Source organism: Herpailurus yagouaroundi, unplaced genomic scaffold (genome assembly GCF_014898765.1).
Source record: "Herpailurus yagouaroundi ecotype Mexico unplaced genomic scaffold, PumYag 77, whole genome shotgun sequence".
Lineage (NCBI taxonomy): Eukaryota > Metazoa > Chordata > Mammalia > Carnivora > Felidae > Herpailurus > Herpailurus yagouaroundi.
Window position 1 is genome coordinate 63,050,052 of NW_024412388.1, and position 21,371 is coordinate 63,071,422.

Sequence of the window (21,371 nt, forward strand, 5' to 3'; positions counted from 1 at the left end):
TAAGTGGTAAACTCTGGAAACAATACAAATGCATAAATATGCAAATAAATACACAAACTGTTATACTGATGTAGAATACTACTCAGTAATAAAAAGAAAAGTTATCAATATGTACAATATGGATGAATCTCAAATAATTATGCTGAGTGAAAGAACCTAGAATTCCACCCCCTAAGGCAGAGTAAGGTACTTTTTATTCCATTTACATAAAATTCTACAAAATGTAAACTAATACATAATGCCAGAGAATAGATCTCTGTCTGCCTGGAAGTGGAAGGAGGTGCAGGAAAGGATAGGAGGGAGAATTGCAAAGTTATAGGAGGAAACATTTGGGGGTAATGAATTATCTTAGTTGTGGTAATTTTTCACAGGAATACATAAGTCAAAGTGTATCAAATTGTATACTTTAAGTATGGATTAGTTTCTTTATGTCAATTATACCTCCAAACAGGTTTTTTAAAGTTAAATTTATCCAAAGAAATCAAATAAACTTGTTCACATATTCCTTAGTAGTGATATCTAGTTCCCCCTCTGTCTGCAGAGCCACATGTGACCTTCCTGCTCCCTGGCACATGCTACTTCTGATTGCTCACCCCTTCTGGACACCATCCTCCTAATCAATTGCTACAGGCTATTTACTGATGGGGAGTCTCAATCCTTAAAGGAGTGAACAGTGAAGCCCAAGGTCCTCATCAGCACTCTCCCGGGTAACAGCCTCAAGAGGTAAACCTCAGGTCAAATACACACTATGCAATAGTTAGCTCAGAGTAAGTCCAACTAGATGCTCCTGGAGATTTCAGGCTTCATGAGCAACTGAAATCAGAAGGTTCTGAAGATCTAAAATAGAATGCCATTGGTGGCATAGTATGAGGTATGCCTCTGCCAAGGCACTCCTGAGTTGGCAGAAGAGAAACACCTGTAAACCAAAAGAATGCATACATTTTGGTGTCCATATGATAAGGCAAAACTATGGACAAAGTGAAACAGATCATAAATCTCAAAAAGTTGTAAAATACTGGCCCCAGATATTAAAGCCAATGTTGCTAAAGCCAAGACAAAGAAGTTTAGGTCAATCTTGAAAATAGTGGGTGACTCTTTGGTTCTGCCCTCAGGAGTAGTGGCCCCTACTTACACTGTTTCCTGTCCCTACCTCTACTATATGTTATTAACAGACTTGAAAAGGATGTCAGAAGAAAGATCTGCTTGAGCTCTGTGGAAAATTTCATTTGGAGAGGAAAGGAAACAAAACTGACCTTCAAAATGATGGCGGGTGAAGGGGTAAAGCAACCTTTCTTTAAGAAAAAGTTGAGAATTAACTATAACACATGTTAGGAAGTTGTTGTCATGCTATAACTGGTGAGGAAAATAAAGTATCTAGTTCCATCGCTTCCACCTAAAAAATAAAGAAAAAAGTACAAGCAGCAATACAAGGGAGAAGATATACTTAACAGCTATGATCAGCAAAGGATTAAGGATTAGTATATATTTAAAATAGAATCTTTCAACAATAAAAGACACAAAACTCAACAGATAAATGGTCAAAATACATAAACATGCATCTCATAAGAGAGGAAACATAAATGGCAAATTAGTATGTGATAAAAAGTTTAATCACATTAGTAATCTTGGAAACCAAATTAAAACAACAATATAATGCCATTTTATACCTACTAGATTGGCAAAACAAAACAAATAAAAGCAAAAACAAAAACAAACAAACAAACGAGAAGTCTGATAATAGCATATAGGCACAGATAGGAAACAACAGGAACTTTTCCACATTACTAGCTATAGTGTATTGACTCAATCACTGTGAAAAATGATTTGGAATTTTCTCAAGTTCAACATGGGCAATTTCACTCCTAAATGCATACCCTGGAGAACCCCTTGCATTTATGTGCCAGAAAATTTACATAAAAATATCCATAGCAGGATTGATTACAATAGGAAAAAAAAAGCCCACAAAACAACCCAGCAGGAGAATGGAATGATATATTCCTACAGTGGAATAGTATATAACAGTGAAATAAATGAACTATATCCTCAACAACATAGATTCACTTTAGAAATCTAATTTTAGATTTTAAGACTAGTGAGTTAAAGAAGACTTAGTATGACATCACCTTTATACCTGAAAAGTCACGCAAAACTAAAAAATAAGTAGGAAAGGGACAAGAGCAGGGAAGAACAAAGTTTGACTCTATAGCATGGTAGTGTTTGTGGTTCTTAAGCAGGGTAGTGTATTTATGGATGCTCATTTTTAGCATTTTAGTACAAGTAAAATGCAAAAATTAGATAAGAGGAAATATCAAAAATAGCAATAGCTAAGAATTTTCCATAATATAAAACAAATTCTTCAGATTAAAAACTGCACTCTCCAGAGACAGGAATAGAAGGCCAGCAAGCTGGTCATAATGGCAGGTGAGGAAATTAACAAAGACTACTCAGTAGAAATTCAGGAGTATTTATCAGGAGTATTTATCAACAATTGAGAATTCCATTGGTGCTGTGGATGAGATGCTGAAGACCATAATGTCTGTTTCTAGAAATGACTTGTTGCTAAAGTTGGACCCTCTTGAATAAGCAAAAGTGGATTTAGTTTCTGCTTACACATTAAATTCATTGTTTTGGGTTTATTTGGCAACTCAGCAAGTTAATCTTAAGGAATATCCAGTAAAGCAGGAATTGGAAAGAATCAGAGTACACATGAATAGAATTAAGGAAACAACACACAAGAAAAAGGCTGGCAAGCTGGGTAGAGGTGCAGCTTCAAGATTTGTGAAAAATATCCTTTGGGAACCAAAACCTAAAAATGCATCCAAAGTTGCCAATAAAGGAAAAAATAAAAACTAAAAAAAAAAAAAAATGCATTCCCCCAAAGTAGTGCATTTATAAAAGTAAAAATAAGAAAGTAAATACACACATATTATGAAATTTGTGATTTCTTAGAAGATTCCAGACAGAAAAGACAAATTTTCTAAAAGACACTTCTTCAGGGGCACATGGGTGGCTCAGTCAGTTAGGCATTGGACTCTTGATTTTGGCTCAGGTCATGATCTCACCATTGGTGAGATCGAGCCCCATGTCAGGCCTGTCCTTGGGAATCTGTCTCTCTTTCTCTGCCCCTCCCCTGCTGGCATGCACATGTGCTCTCTCTCTCTCTCTCTAAAAAAAATAAATAACCTTAAAAAAAATCCTTGTGAAGGAGATGGTCATTTAAAAAGACACTCTTCAGACAGAGAACGAAAGATGTGGGGTGCCTGGCTGGCTTAATCAGTAGAGCATGAGACTCTTGATCTCAGGGGTGTGAGTTCAAGCCCTGTGTTGGGCATGGGGACTACTTAAAAATAAAAAATAAAGGGGCGCCTGGGTGGCTCAGTCGGTTAAGCGTCCGACTTCAGCTCAGGTCATGATCTCACAGTCATGAGTTCCAGCCCCGCGTCGGTTTCTGTGCTGACTGCTCAGAGCCTGGAGCCTGTTTCGGATTCTGTGTCTCCCTCTTTCTCTCTGACCCTCCCCCATTCATGCTCTGTCTCTCTCTGTCTCAAAAATAAATAAACGTTAAAAAAAAAATTAAAAAAAATACAAAATAAAAAATAAAAAAGACAAAAGATCAGATATACAGAAAATAATGAAAAATAAAGTAGTAAATATGAAGGTAAATAGAAGGTAATTTTGACTATATAAAACAATAACTACAATAGCATGTGGACATTTTTAAAACTGAAAATTCACAATGGTAATAAATTACAACAATAAATAAGTTGAGAGTTAAATATTAAAGTTAAATGTTAAAAAACATTAAATGTTTTTTAATGTTTATTTATCTTTGTGAGAGCAGACAGAGTACAAGTGGGAGAGGGACAGAGATAGAGGGAGACACAGAATTCCAAATAGGCTCCAGGCTCCGAGTTGTCTGCACAGACGTGGGGCTCGAGCTCATGAACTGTGAGATCATGACCTGAACCAAAGTCAGAGGCTCAACCAACTGAGCCACTCAGGCACCCTAAGAGTGAGATATTAAAGTGTCCTAAGGTCCTTGAGCTCTCCAGGAGAATAATAAAAGTACTAACTTTAAACACTGATAAGTTAAGAATTCATGTAATAACTTCCATGGTAACCACTAAAAGACTAGAAATATTGTGTATAGTTTCTAAACTAGCCAAAGGAAACATGGATTGAATTTTTAAAAATTTAATCCAAAAGACAGCAAGAAATGAGAATAAAAGAAATGAGAGAGGCAAAGGTGTTTACAAAAGATCTCTCTAAAATATTGGAGGTACAGAAATATTAGCAGTAAAAGTGTGACTCAAAGTATGCCATGGAGACATTCATGAATAGAAAGCTAGTAGAGCTGTATTGCTATCAGTTAAACAAGCTTTAAGTCAAAAACTTTCCCAAATTATACAGAAAGCTATGCAACAATTCTCACTTCTTATATATTGAATATAGCCTCAAAATAAATATGGGGAAAAAAGTAACAGAACAAAAGAAAGAACTTCACAATCACAGTGGGAGACAACAAAATGATTTTTTTTCAATTATTGAAAGAATAAGCAGACCAAAAATTAGTAAAGATACAGACTTCAACGAAAATAGTTAGTAATTGACCTAAGGGGTGTACATTGGATACTGCACAAAAGAAGTGTAAAATATACATTCTTTTCAAACATTTGCAGAAATTATCTCAACTCATTTTAAAGGAATGAAATTACAGATTTTATTTATTTTTTTTAACGTTTATTTATTTTTGAGACAGAGAGAGACACAGCATGAACGGGGGAGGGGCAGAGAGAGAGGGAGACACAGAATCGGAAGCAGGCTCCAGGCTCCAAGCCATCGGCCCAGAGCCGACGCGGGGCTGGAACCCGCTGACCACGAGATAGTGACCTGAGCTGAAGTCGGACGCTTAACCGACCGAGCCACCTAGGCGCCCCAACTACAGACTTTTATTTGAAGATAAGCTAAAAATAAATTTAAGAAGTAGAAAAAACAACTAAGTTTGGAAATTAAGATACATCTAAATAATGTATTATTAAAAGAATTATAAACATAAGAAAATATTTCAAATTGAGCAGTAACAAAAGTATAGGAAGCCAAAATGTGTGAGATGTCGCTAATTAAATACATATATTACATAAGATGAAGAATTGAAAATTGATGAACAAAGTATGTATCCTAAGAAGTTTTAAAGGTTCATCTGTATTTTAGGGCCACTATAATTCATTTACTTTGCCATAAAATAACACAGTTTGAATATACCAAAAATATAGTTACCTACTCTCTTTTAGGAAACATTTGGGATTTTCCAAGCTTTTACTGTTCTAATGTAGCTACAGACTTTACTATAAACATCACTGCAGTGAAAGCTTGAGTTTCTTTTGGGTAAATATTTAAGAATAGAATTGTTGAAATGTTGGGTTTGTGAACAAATGAAGTTGTTATTCTGATTTATATTCCAGCAGTAAGTAAAAAAGATATTCCACATCCTCTTCAACACTTACTGGACTTAGTATCTGCCATTCAAGTGAATGTGAAATGTGATTGGGAAATGGCATCTCACTGTGGCTTTGAATTGCATTTTCCCTTCACAGCTGGGGTTTAACATCTGTTTATCACCCATGATAACATGATAAACATGTGTTTATCAGCCACGGTTTTTCCTGTCCATGGTTTTTGCTCATTTTTCTATTGAGTAGTTTATTTCCTTATAGTTCTTTTATATTCTTTAAAAATATTTTTTAGTTTATTTATTTATTTTGACAGAGAGAGACAGAGAGAGAGAAGGGGGGGCAGAGCCGGGGGAAGAGGAGAGAATCCCAAGCAGTTTTCATGCTGTCAACACAGAGCCTGACTTGGGGCTTAATCTCCTGAAACATGAGATCATGACCTGAGCTGAGATAATGACCCGAGTTAAGATCAAGAATGGAACACTTAACTGACTGAGCCATCCAGGCACCCTTAGTTCTTTTCTATTCTTGAGGTATAGTTGCTATAAATACTATCTCCTAGTTTGTAACGTGTTATTTTCTTTATTGTAATAAAATATACATAAAACCATTTTTGTAAAAAAAAGGTTTATGTATTTATTTTGAGAGAGACATAGAGACAGAGAGTGAGCGGTGTAAGGGTAGAGAAAGAAAGGCAGAATCCCAAGCAGGTTCCGTGCTGTCAGTGAAGAGCCAGACACAGGGCTCGAACTCACAAACTGTGAGATCATGACCTGAGCCAAGATCAAGAGTCAGACATTTAACTGTCTGAGCCACCCAGGCACCCCCATTACAACCATTTTTAAGTGTGCAATTCAGTAGCATTCCACACATTCACTCTGTTGTGCCAGCATCACCACCAGTCATCTCCAGAACTTTTTCATTATCTCAGACTGAAATTCTGTACTCATTAAACAATAACTCCCCATTCCCTCCACCCCTCTGCCTCTCCTAACCACTATTCTCCTTTCTTTCATTATGAGTTTGTTTATAAGTTCACCTCATATGAGTGAATCATATAATATTTTTCCTTTTGTATTTGGCTTATATCACTTACCATGTTTTCAAGACTCATCCATATTGTACAGTAATATTCTATCATATGTATAGACCACATTTTATTTATCCATTCACCCATTGATAGCTATTTGGGTTGTTTTCCACATTCTAGCTATTTTGAATAATGCTGCCATGAACATTGGCATACAAATATCTGTTCAGGTCCTTGCTTTCTGTAATATGTTATTTTTACTATATTAAAAGTTTCTTTGATGAAAAAAAGATACTAATTTTATATAGTCTTGCTAAAAATCATTGCCTACACCAAGATCAAGAAGGTATTCTATGTTTTCTTTATGCAGCAATAAGAATGAAGTAATGTAATATGGTCATAAATTCCAGAATATTATATACAATATAATATCTCTTACAAAGTTAAAAGAAATTAAAATTATACTATTCTTTTAAAGGAATACATATATATGATAATATTTTAAAACATTAAATAAATTATTAAAAACAAGACTCAGGAGAGTGGTAGCCTGGGGAAGGGGTGGAGGCAGGGGGAGGGATTAGACTAGAAGGACAAAGAAAAGTGTATGTTAAAGGGATTGGCATGATGTTGTAAGATAATTTTTAAAAATCTAAAAAATTGTTGGAATTAATTATCATTTATAAGATTAGTAGATTAAAAAAATCTATAAACAGAAATCAGTTAGGTTTTATACTGGCAACAAAGAAAATGGTATTTATTAAAAAAACAGTGAAGTACAAAAATATGATGTACATAGGAAGATGTGCAAGATCTTTATAGAAAAATTATAAAATTTAATGAAAGACAATAAAAAGACTCCAAATAAATGGAAAGACATACTGTGGTCATGGACTAGAAAAATCATTATTTTAAAGGTGTCAGTTCTCTCCCAAACGATCTATAGACTTGAAGCAATTCTAGTCAAAACCTAAACAGACTGTCGGTGTCTATACAAATGCAGGACTAGAATAGCATATTCAATAGTGTATGGAAATTTATAGGGCCAATCATAGCCAAGATCTACCAAATATGAAAATGTATTATAAAGCTGTAAGTAAGACTGTATAGGATTACTGCTTAAGGAGTTAGCTATATGTTAGGAGTTGATGCAAAAAATACAAACTATTCAACCTCTATCTTATTTATATATGTTCCTTAATATTTCTTGATTTTTAATATGGCATTTGGCTATTTTCCTATTTAATAATGATTAAATAAGTAAGATGAAAAGTTTTGATGGATATTAACTCAAAAGGAAGTTATGCTACAGGACTCTGTCCCTGTGTTTTTTATATTTAAGATTCTTAAACAACACAGAATAATGAAAGTCTTAGGTTTCAAAATCATCTCAATATTTTTTAAATTTGCATATACTATGCATTTTATAAAAATATTTTATAGGCATTATCATATTTAATCTTTATAGTAAACCTCTGAAATAAAGAATGCAATTTTGGGTGGAACAAGTTGGAACTCATTATTGCCTAAAGCCAGCAGAATTTAATGTACTGAATTAGTTTTAAAAGATGACTTATGCAAATATGGATGGATGGGATCTAGTTCAATGGCAATTTTTATGGAGTTGAAAAAAGTCTTAATATGAGAAAAGATAATACTAAACAGAAATACAAATGTTTTAGTCTGTTTAATAGTAGCAAAATATACATTTCAAGGGAAGTGATGGCAAATTGTACTCTGCATTGGTCAGATAATACTAGGAATGCTGTGTTCAGTTCCAGGTACCATATTTTGAAAGACATGAATAAACTAGAGAACATCTTGGGGTGCCTGGGCGGCTCAGTCGGTTGAGCATCCGACTTCAGCTCAGGTCATGATCTCACAGCTCGCGAGTTGGAGCCCCGCATTGGGCTCTGTGCTGACGGCTCGGAGCCTGGAGCCTGCTTCGGATTCTGTGTCTCCCTCTCTCCCTCTCTGCCTCTAACCCACTCGCATTCTTGTCTCTGTCTCTCTCGAAAATAAATATACATTAAAAATTAAAAAAAAAAAAAAACAACTAGAGAACATCTGCTGGGGAAAGACCGAGATGATGAAAAAATTAAAACTGTCATGAGAGGAATGGTTGAGATTATCCTGGAACATGTAAGCTTTCATCAAATATTTTAAAAAGCATCCTGTAAAAAGAGAAATAGAATTATTTAAAGTTGGCTCAGAGAATAGATATATGGCCAACAGATGAAAATTATAGGAATACATATTTAAATTAAGTGAAGAACTTTTCTAATAATTCAAAATGTTCAACTTATCCTCAAGGTTTGGTATTGTGCGATTAAATTCCAGATAAGTGGCTAATTTTTTTGTTCTCATTTATTGAGGCATAATCTGCACAGAATAAAGTGCACTAATCTTAGGGTTTTGTGGGTTTTTTTTATTTTAATGTAGGTAAACCACCATCCAAATCAAGATACAATACATTTTCCAGAACCCAGAGATAAGAGCTGTGCTGTCATGGAACTTACAATCTAGTGAAGACAAACATTAGAGAAGTACAATAAAATTTGACAATGTGGAAGCTCTAAAGGTGCTCTGAGAGCATCTAGTGGAGCCTGACTGATCCAGGGATAAGGTAAAGTATCTCAAGGATGTGACATTTAAACAGAGACTTTGGAAAAGAGGAGAAGTTAACCTAACAGAGGATGAGTTTGTTGGGGAGATTTTTGTAAGATGGGTACAGTATATGCAAAGTTCCACCCTTCAAAAAGCAAAAGAGAGCATAAAGTATTCAAGAAACAGAGTCAACTCTGAAGGGAAACAGAATAAAAATTCAGATAAGCAAGCACCAAGCAACTGCATTATTTTCCTTTAGCTGATCCTAAAAAGCTTCTATCATCTTCATATAATATTGATGAGAAAGAAACCAATTGACTTGAACAAATAAAAGAATATGGTAGCTTTTCTTCTCTGAATTTCCAGAACCTTCTGTTTAGGCGAAAGTCCCCTTTCCTAACTCTGTCCTCTCAATTTCACCCCAGGCTTCCCATGCTTTATTTCTTACATCTCGTAGTACCTGATTTTTCCAGCTGCTTATTACATAAATATTTCTCTTGGGCTACTGTATGTTTTAGGTGAAAGACTTGATTCTTATGTCCTCAAGGATGAGAAAGAAGATGAAAGAAGCAACTGATACTTTGTTAGGAAACATCTTTATGGAATAAAAATTACTGAACTATATCATGTGTCCCAGTCCAGAAAAAAAAAGGGTCTCATCAAAGTGCTATTAACTATAAAACAAAAAATGTCCTTATTAAGAAAAATACTAACAATTACTATAAATTAAAATTTCAAAATTTGGGGGTACTCATTTCAATTATATCCATACTTTTTGTGGCATGCCTTGATTATAATTTTCTATGAATTTTAATAACAGATAAATTCATTGAAAGCTTATTCTGTTCTAAGATCTTTATATGTATTTATTTATGTAATTCTTACAACAACATATGAGGTAGCTACTATTATTATGACTATTTAACAGATGAGGAAATTGCCCACAGGCACAAAGCTGGTAAGAAACAGAGTCTAACACAGGGAATCTGATTTCCAGATCTTCCAGCCCTAAAAGAGTGCTTGTTAATGATGATGATGAAAATATTGTAACTGTAGGAAACACCTGATTGGTGGAGAGGCTCAGTATGCTTCACTGCCTCCCTCTTCACTTGGATCTAAAGCATCTTTCCAGCCCTCTCCCAACGCTGACCCACAAACCTGCTAAACTATCCTATGTACGAATTAGTGAGCCAGTAGTCTTTTCTATTCTTGCTGTAATGTAATGATAAAAGGATTAGATTTGGAATCAGAGGCTTCCATATACCATTAGTTATATGACCCTGAGCAGGTTACGTAATTTCTCTGAGCCTCAGTTCCTCATTGCTAATAGGAAAATGAAGAGCTTTGTAAATTATAAAGTACTGGGGGGGAATACTAAATTATTGACATGTGTATCAAAAACTCTTTAAGGGAGTTTTATTCCTGGATGTAATGTCTTAACTTATAGGTGAATTTTTATAATAATATCAGGTGATACAGGTAACTGATACAAGAGTTAATTTGGGAACTGAGAGGATCTTTCTGCATCCTTTGAACAAACATCAAAAAGAGGTGTCTAGTGTTCCCACTTAACTTCCATATAGTCATATACTTCCATATAATACTCAGGTTCACAAGTTAAAATATATGTATCTCCCATAATGAACATTTACCCTCCAATCTATTAGCAATCTACTAGCAGAATATTGGGAGATGCAAAGGACTAGGCTATTTGTGACTGCTTTGGTTTTGTACTGTCCTAGCCAGACCTCTGAACAGTAAATTGTTCTGCATGCACATCCTAATGAGCACCAAGCTTCAAAGAGGTCCCACAGACATTTCAGCAAGAGGCTTTCATTTGGTACAAACCCCAGATTACTGCTGGAAGGCTGTTTTGTATTTTTGAATGGCTGGAAAATATACTACCTTTTAAAACTGTAATTAACTATTGTTTTCTTAAGCATAAGTCATTGAATTTGGTCATATGCCACCTCTGGATTTGTTGATATAAATTTGTATTTGGGAATATTAATAGCAAAATATAATATACAATCCTTGTCCACACAAATTGCAGTAAATTACAGTTCGCCAAATTGCCGTACAAAGAGGAAAATAGAAATGGTTGTGGATTTCATAAAGCAAACATAGTATTCCAAAAATAATTACAGAGTTGTCACCTTAAAATATACAATTGTTTCTCAAAAGTGATCAGTATTAAGTAAAGACACTTTTATCTGCATTAGATATCATTGACTTCATAGTTACAATCTCTCCCCCCCATCTACTTTTTTGGTATTTATTTTAGAAAAGTTGGTTCTTTTTCTTTATTTTTCTGAGAAAAAAGGTAATGTATAAAAACAGTTATATGTGTACACAAATTTTATTTGGAAAAAATTATATGCCACTGATATTATATGATTCATTAACTAACAATATAATCCATTAAGTATGGAGAATTTGTTATATTTTAAGACACTATGAAACAAAGTCAGTTGTTTATTTGTTTTGTTTTGCTTTTGAAGCAATGCTCTCTTGAGCAAACTGAAGTTATTAGAAAACAGGCCTTTTCAGCTTCCACTGTCCTATGCAAACTTTAGTTTTAAATAAATAAACTATTCTATATATATACAAAGCATATGTAAATGTTCACATAGTACACAAGTTTCTTATATATTAAGTTTATATTGAAAAAACAGAAACATCCATTTCTCAACATACAACTAAAAAACAAAACAAAACAAAAAACAACTTTAAAATCTATGTTCAGTCCTGAATAACTGAATAAAAGATGGCTGAGAAATCTTGGAAGCCAACAAGTACACAAACATGGAAATTAAGAATTGTCCTCTAAAATAAAGTTGTAATCAAAATGTTTATCAATAAAAGTTTATGGGTCTCTATGTTTTAATGACTTTCAGAGCTAAGTAGAAGTGATTCAAGCTTGATTCCAAATCTTTTATAACCATTTTATAGCATTATACAACCAAATTAAAAGTTCACCAAAAGCTGATGAATCCTATAGTATATTCGGTTGTTTTATGTAAGCTCAACTCAGAGGGGGAAAGTCACAAGGGGTTGATTTTTAATGCTAATTTTGATTTCTAATGCTTACAATAAATTAAGTCAACCACGTTCTAAGTTCCGGACTGCCACACATGATCTAAAATGCTCTGTGGGGATAAAACACTTTAGAAGCTTATAATTCCTACAGAGTGTTTTAATTATTTTACACAAACTAAACTCAAACAGCAAAAAATTTCACAAGGGAAATTGTTGTGTGGTTTAAAGCCATATAATCTGTTTTCAACCCTTGTCTTTGCCTTCAGTTAAAGGCATACTCATTAACTTGAAACAATAAACTCAAACCTTAACATTTCTGGAAAGAATTCAATTCAGAACTTTGGCAGTATTGATGGTAAATATTACACACATGCCTAATGTGATCTTATACAGATACACAGGACATGTAGGTAACGTAGGCAATGCCAAAGTTTTAAATGAGCAACAGATATACTGTATATCATTGCCTTATATATGGGCATTATCTCCTCACACACATATGCAAAACTCTGGCTTTCTCAGTACTGAATTGGAAGCTGTGGTTATAATTTAAACATTTATTTAGAGAATAAATGTAGAATAGAATTGAAGTGGTATTAATTATATATCACATAAAGAAATGCTGATCAATAACAAATTAAAAAAAGAAAAAAAAGGTTGGGCCATTCATAGACTAAATAGACTAAAAAATAACTATCCACTTGAGGTTTATAGTTTAAAAGGAATGACACAGGCTAAGTAAACAACCTCCTAACACCTTAGCTAAATGTGATGGAAATGGATTAGGCATTAACACAGGGAAAAGAGAAAAAAATGGATTTTTTAAATGAGTAATCATTTTATTTCTTTGTATAAAACTAACCTGAGTTAAATTTAGGTGGAAGAGATAGTAGGATGCAGCATTTTATAAAGAGAAGGAAACATTGTTGGAACAAGCAGAGAAAAAAAGAAAAGACCTAGAAGGCAGAGAGATTCAGGAAGGAAGAAATTATGTTCACAAGTCAGAACAGTCCACAGCTTGGCACATATTTCACTCATGAGTGTCTAAAACATAATCAGATAGTTTAACTCACTCAAACATAAAATAAGACCATGAACAGGCAAGAGAAAAACAGAATGTGGTGGTTCTAAACAATTTTTCAAAGTTACAACTCTCCCGCACTAGCTATACATTTGTCTTTGTAATAGCAAGGCTGGAAATCACTAATCCATACAGAACTAGGCATTGTATATCTTTTGAAAAATTGTCATATATTCACTCTTTGTTTTTTTTTTTTTTCAACGTTTATTTATTTTTGGGACAGAGAGAGACAGAGCATGAACGGGGGAGGGGCAGAGAGAGAGGGAGACACAGAATCAGAAACAGGCTCCAGGCTCCGAGCCATCAGCCCAGAGCCTGACGCGGGGCTCGAACTCACGGACCGCGAGATGGTGACCTGGCTGAAGTCGGACGCTTAACCGACTGCGCCACCCAGGCGCCCCTCACTCTTTGTTTTAAAAGAGCGAACATAACAAAGTACTTCCATAACGAAGTAAAACCATGACAAAGAAAATTCCATTTAATTACAAATAGGTTTGCCCAAGAGAAGCCATGACTCTATCTCCTCAAATTTAGGGACTATTTTCAAAATTTTACTAGAGTGTAAACAAAATATCTACTGCTGCCTCCATCCCCACCATTCTAGCCCCAACCCTAAACACTATGGATTTTGAGAATATTAGCAGAGTAACCTCTTGCTCTATCTATATTGTTCAAACCTGATATAACTTATATAAATATGTGCCATAAGTTGTAGTGTCTATTCAAAGTCTTCCACCTGCTACTTCTATACTATATTTTCATTTACTGACTCAGTTAGTTGAAGGGGATTTACTGAGCTCCAAACACTGGCACTGTAAATAAGACATTCATGAATCCCAGCCTTGAGGAGTCAAGAGCCTAGCAGTGTATTTTGATAAGTTTCAATATAATATGGTAAATGCGAGGATATGGGAAATACAGATTATTATAGGAGCACTTAAGAGAAATACCCAATTGTTGTGGTATAAGATGGAGAGTCAAGATAGGCTTCCTGAAGGCTGAGATCTAGAGGTGCAGCTGCATCTATGTAGGAGACAAGTGAAAATTAATTTCTAACTTATTTCCTATACCCTTGTAAAATCTTATCAGTTACTAAAGGACTTCATATACTCCTTTTGCTTAAGTATTTTCATGGCACATTCTGGTTTAAACCCTTGCTATTCTGGTCATTATCTCAATGTTTATCCATCTAAAGAAGTTTACCATTGTCCCTTGCATTTTTTTAAAATTAATATCTAACATTTATCAAATGCTTACTGAAGGCTGGGTATTAATTCTATGTGTTTTACCCATTTTATCTCAATAATCCTCTTGACAACTTTATGAGACAGGTATATTACTATGTTCATTTCACAAATGAGGAGTCTGAGGCTTAGAGTGTTTCAATAATTTACTCATGGTCAGCTAGCTGGTAAATTGTATAGCCAAGACTTGCATCAGGTCTCATTTGAATCTTCAGCCTGCATTCTTGGCCACTATCATCTACTGCCTTCTTCCCTTTTGCTACTCCAAAGCCCAAGTTAACCCCACCTCCACCATGTATCCTCTTTCTGCAGAAGCTGAAATGGAATACTTCCAGGCACAGGAAGAAAACAACACTTTTCAACTAAAACAATGTGAAAAAGCCCTATGATGCCATTACCCTAATACCCAAATCAGACAAAAAATATTATAAGAAAATTAAAACTACAGACTAATATCTCCCACGCAGAAAGATGCAAAATCCTCTAATAATGTATAAAAAGAATTATTATACCATGACCAAGTGGGAGTTATTCCAGGCAGGTAAGGTTGGTTCAGCATTCAAAAATTCATGTAATCCATTACCTTAACAGGCTAAAGAAAAAAAAATCACATGCTCATATCTCACATGCCTGTAGATGCAAAAAAAAAAAAAAAAAAAAAAGGATTTAATAAAATTCCATTCAAACTAGGAATAGAGGGAACTTCCTCAACTTGATAAATAAAATCTACAACAAACAAACAAAATAAAATAAAATAAAAAATCCTGCTTCTAACATCATGCCTAATAGTGAAAAATTAGAAGCTTTCCCACTAAGACCAAGACCAAGGCAAGGATGTCCCCTCTCACCACTGCTTTTTAACAGTACTAGAAATACTGGAAGTCCAAACTAATGTAATGAGAGAAGAAAAGGGGGAAAAAAAGGTATACAGATTAAGAAGAAAGAAATAAAACTGTGTTTGTTCACAGATGACATGGAAAATCCCAAAGAATCAACAAAAAACCTCCTGGAACTAATAAGTGATTATAACAAGGTGGCAAGATACAGAGTTAACATACCAAAATCATTCACTCTCCTATATCTGAGCAATGAGCAATTGGAATTTAAAATTAAAAACACAATACCATTAGCAGTCCCCAAAATGAAATACTTAGGTATAAATCTAACAAAATGCATCCAAGATATATATAAGGAAGACTACAAAGCTGTGATGAAAGAAATCAAAGAACTAAAATTTGGATAGATATTCCATATTCATGGATAGGAAGACTCAATGTTGTCACAATGTGAATTCCTTCTAACTTGAGAGATTAAACGCAATTCCAATAAAAATCCCAGCAAATTATTTTATGGATATCTGATTTATGACACCAAATAACCAACATAATATTGAAGGAGAAAAACAAAGTCAGAGGACTGACACTGTCATATTTCAAAACTTACTCAAAGCTATAGTAATCAGCACAGTATGATATTGATGAAAAATAGACAAACCAGTGGGACAGAACAGAGAGCTAAGAAATAGACCATCACAAATACTGTCAACTGATCTTTGACAAAGGACCTAAGGCAACAAAATGCAGCAAAAATTGTCTTTTTATTTTTATTTTTAATTTTTTTAATGTTTATTTATTTTTGAGAGAGACACACAGTGTAAGTGGAGGGGCAGAGAGAGAAGGAGACACAGAATCGAAAGCAGGCCCCAGGCTCTGAGCTTTCAGCACAGAGCCCAATGTGGGGCTTGAACCCACAAACCATGAGATCATGACCTGAGCTGAAGTCAGACACTCAACCGACTGAGCCACCGAAGCACCCCAAAACTGCCTTTTTAACAAGTGGTGCTGAACCACTGGACAACCACATGCAAAAAAATGAACTTAGACACAGACTTTACACCTGTCACAAAAATTAACTAAAAATGGAAGATAGATCTACATGCAAAATGCAAAAATATAAACTCCTAGAAGATAATACAGAAGAAAATCTAGATGACCTTGGGTGTGCTGATGACTTTTTACATACAGCCCCAAAGGCAGGGAGAGAAATAATTAATCAGCTAGATTTCATTAAAATTAAAAACTTCTCTATGAGAGACACTGTTAGGAACATGAAAAGACAAACCACAATATGGGAAAAAACACTTGTAAATGATATGTCTGATAATTAACTGATATAAAAATATACAAAAAACTTAAAACTCAACAATAAGAAAAGAAAAACTATTTTAAAATGGGTCAAAGAGCTTAACAGAACCCATACCAAAGAACAAAAATAGATACCAAGTAAGCATATGAAAAGATACTCTGGTCGCCTTGGTGGCTCAGTTGGCCAACTTGGCTTAGATTATGATCTCATGGTTTGTGGGTTCAAGCCCTGCATCAGGCTCCATGCTGACAGCACAGAGCCTGCTTGGAATTCTCCCTCCCTCTCTTTCTGCCCCTCCCCAGCTCATTCTCTCTCTGTCTCAAAATAAATAAATAAACTTTAAAAAAGATATGCCACATCATACACATCATCGAGGCAATGAGGTATCACTACACACCTATTAAAATGGCCAAAATCCCAAACACTGATAACACCAAATGCTGGTGAGGATGTGGAGCAACAGGAATTTGCATTCATTGCTGGTAGGAATGCAAAATGGAACAGCCACTTTGCAAGACAACTTGGTAGTTTCTTACAAAATTAAATATGCTCTCTTACCATACATCCCAGCAATGTGCTTCTTGGTATTTACCCAAATAGGTTGAAAACTTACATACACACAAAAGCCTGCATACAGCTATTTATAGAAGTTTTATTCATAATTGTCAAAATTTGAAAGGAACCAAAATGGCCTTCAGTAAGTGAATGGATAAATGAACTGGCATATCCATACAATGGAATATTATTCAACACTAGAAAGGAATGAGCTATTAAGCCATGAAAAGGCATGGAAGAATCTTAAATGTATACTACTAAGTGCATAAAGCCATTCTGATACATACTGTATGATTCCAATTATATGACCTAGAAAAGGCAAAAATATGGAGACTCCAAGATCAGTGTTTGCCAAAGGATGAGGGGCAGAGGGTATAATAGGCAGAGCACAGGGGATTTTTAGGACAGTGAAACAGTTCTGAGATATACTACAGTGGTAGATACATGTCATTGTACATTTGTTAAAACCTGAAAATGTACAACTCAAGACTGAGCTCTAGTGAGAACTATGGACTTTGGGTGACAATGATGTGTCCATGTAGATTCACCAGTTATAGCAAACACACCACTCTGGTGTGGTACATTGAGTGTTGGGGAAGCTGTGAATGTGTGGGGATGAGAGCACATGAAAACTTTGTACGTTCTGCTTAATTTTGCTGTGAACCTAAAACTGCTCTAAAAAATAAAATCTATTTTTTTTAAAGATAAACTCCTGAGAGCCTCAGCCTTACTTACAGTGCTGCCCAGAGAGTGCTGAGCCCTCATCCATCCACTGCCACCCACTCTGAACACAAAACATGTGGTCATGGATAAAAATGAGCTGGGGCAGGGGACCAAACTGACCGAGCAAGCTAAACAATATGATTACATGACAGCCTTCATGAGATCTGTAACTGAGTAAGGAGCTGAATTATCCATTGAGGAGAGGAGTCAGATCTCAGTTGCTTATAAAAATGTTGTAGGAGCCCATAGGTCTTCACAGAGGATCGTCTCAAGTATCGAGCAAAAGACGTAAAATGCTGAGAAACAACAACAGATGGATGGAGAATACAGAGAGAAAACGGAGACCCAGCGAAGAGATATCTGCAATGATCTACTGTCTCTTTTGGAAAAGTGTTTGATCCCCAGTGCTTCACAAGTAGAAAGCAAAGACTTCTATTTGAAAATGAAAGGAGGGTCGCCTGGTGGCTCAGTCAATTAAGTGTTCGTCAGACTTCAGCTCAGGTCATGATTTCATGGTTCCTGGGTTCGAGCCCTGCATCAGGCTCTGTGCTGACAGCTCAGAACCTGGAGCCTGCTTCAGATTCTATGCCTCCCTCTCTCTGCCCCTCTCCTGCTCATGCTCTGTCTTTCTCAGTCTCTCAAAAATAAATAAACATTAATTTTTTTTTTTTTAATGGAAGGAGACTCCTAGCATTACTTGCCTGGGGTTGCTGCTGGTGATAGAAAGGGATTGTGGATCAGTCACAACAAGCATACCAAGAAGCTTTTGAAATCAGGAAAAAGGAAATGCAACCAGAGCATCCTATCAGATTGGGTCAGGCCCTTGACTTCTCTGTCTTCTATTTGGAGATTCTGAACTCCCCAGAGAAATCCTGCTCTCTTGCAAATACAGCTTTTGATGAAGCCATTGCTGAACTTGATACATTAAGTGACGAGTCATAAAAAGATGGAAAGCTAATAATGTAATTACTGAGAGACAACTTGACATTGTGGACATCAGATACCCAAGGAGATGAAGCTGAAGCAGGAGGAGGAAGGGAAACTCACCAGCCTTCTGACTTTTGCCTGCCTCATTCTAAAATTTACACAGTGGACCATTTGTCACCCATGCTGTCCCACAAATAATTTTTTGTTTACAATTTATGACAGGTTTATGTTACTTCTTTTTAAATTTCCATTTTTCTCATGTGGTTTTTATGTTTACCATCAGGGGAGTAGAACCAGTTAACATTTAGAGAGTTATCTGTTTTCATCTTGAGTTGGCAAATATGGGGATGTGGAATTTTTATACTAGTTATAAACATTTGACATAATACTTGGTACATTGTGGTCTCACAAAGGCCAGTGTTAAAACTGCTACCATGTCTCAGCGGAGAAAACTGCCTACATACTGGTTTATCCTGGTGGGGAATAAAAGGAATAATTGGCTCCATGGGGTGCCTAGGTGGCTCAGTCAGTTGAGGGTCTGACTTCAGCTCAGGTCATGATCTCACGGTTCGTGAGTTTGAGCCTCACGCCGGACTCTGTGCTGACAGCTCAGACTGGAGCCTGCTTTGGATTCTGTGTTTTCCTCTCTCTCTGCGCCTTCCCTGCTCATGCGCTCTCTCTCTCTCTCTCTCTCTCTCTCTCTCTCTCTCTCTCAATAATAAACATTAAAAAAATTAAAAAAGTAAAAAAAGTAAAAGAAAAAAAAAAGGAATAATTGTTTCCAGACACAGTTATAGTTATTGTGGGTACTTTAAGGTTTGGAGCACTTACAAGGCTGTCGTAGAAATGGGTATCCCATGGATTTTACACGTTGAACCATGTGTAACTGTGGAATACTCATTCTCAGTGTACACACCTTGGACTATAGTTGCAGAAGTGTTCCTTTAGTCGCAGACCAATTTACTCTAGATAAAGGCAGAAACAGTTCATATTCCATTACTTGTAAAGTTACCTGCTGTTTGCTTTTGTTATATTTGCTATACTCATTTTATTTGTACATAAATGTTTTAGGCAACCTAAGAACAAATGTACAATAAAGATGCAGTAAAAATAAATTGCTTAATTCCATTACTTTATGTATTTCAAGAACAGCAGCAAAACAAAAATCCCATGTATTTACTTTTTGGGGTTTTTTTTTTGCTTTTGTGATTTCTTTTGTGTGGGGGGGGTCGGGGGGGGAGGCAGGAATACTTGCCTAACACGCATGTGCTGTAAAAACAGTTAACAGGGAAATAACTGAGATGATGGTTAGGTTTGTTTAATGTCCTATGAAATTTTCATGAACAATCTAAGTTGTCAAGAACAAGTGTGTTAAGTTCATGTAAGTGGAATAAAAGTTTTATGAGTGGACTTTTCAACTACTTTCTCTATACCATTTCATGCCAATTAGTCTTTGGTTCTGAAACTTCTCTAAAGGAAATAGTTGGAAATTTTTGGAAATTCTTTCCTTATTTCCTCTTGGCAGCAAATGGGCTTTTACCAAGTTTAATACAAAGTTTATCATAACAACAACAGCAAGGTATAAACTCCTCAGGACAAAGAGAAGAGGAAAGGAAACAAAGTTTTGAAAGATGGAAAAAAGATGGAACAAATAGCGACTGACTCAGTATGGCAGAGAAAGGTGAAGCCCAACTACGTGGAAAGAGAGATGCCAAGGAAAAGTAAGCACGTTTGTTCTGCTAAACTCTAGAAAGATTCAGGAATTAGGGGTACCAGGTGACTTTGAAGACTATAGGGCAAGGTAGCGTGAGCACAAGAGGATGGATTTTTGAGTCTGTAATGGGAGTATTCAGAGTTTAGTTGTCCTCCCCTAGCCTATATCCCCAGGCCACCAAGACAAAATAGGACATTACTCTAGGTGGAGATTGACTCAGAAAGGCTCTGGTTTGGGGGACACTATGAGAAAGACATGCAACCCAGGATACAGAAAATCTTCAACAAAAGAAAGTATCCCCAGGGTAGAGATGAAGACAGATCCCAAGAAAACTATGGTATAGTAGACTTAGAAAGCAGTCAGTTAGTTATATTGGATCAGCAAGATGAAAAATCTAGGAGGGATGTTTCCAAGGGAAAAAAGTGGAACTCATCTATTACCAATGAGATCTGACAGTAAGAAGAGAAGCTTTAGTGCTTAGAAAGAAAGCTTGGGCTGAATGAGCAACATGTACATGGAAAACTAGACAAAAATAAACAACATGATAGTTAACTTTGGGAAAAACAGTGAGCGTTTTTAGTGTTTTTTTTTTTTAAGAGAGAGAGAGCACGAGTGGGAAGAGGGGCAGTGAGAGAGGTGAGAAAGAATCCTAAGTAGGCTCCACACTGTCGGCATGGAGCCCAATATGGGGCTCGATCTCACAACTATGAGATCCCGACCTGAGCCGAAACCAAGGGTCAGAAGCTTAACTGACTAAAACTCCCAGGTGCCCCAGTGCAACTTTATTTTTAAACAGGCATTCAAAAACTTAATACTCTCAGATGAAAGTTATTTTGTTTAAAGTAGTCACTTTGAG

The 21,371-nt window shown here is 35.6% G+C and overlaps 2 pseudogenes; both read left to right on the forward strand.

Annotated features, from left to right (window-relative positions):
* The first annotated feature begins 2,383 nt into the window (after positions 1-2,383).
* On the forward strand, positions 2,384-2,853 carry LOC121018533 (nuclear nucleic acid-binding protein C1D-like; annotated as a pseudogene).
* Positions 2,854-17,956: 15,103 nt separating this feature from the next.
* Positions 17,957-18,999, forward strand: LOC121017725 (14-3-3 protein zeta/delta-like; annotated as a pseudogene).
* Positions 19,000-21,371: the final 2,372 nt, after the last annotated feature.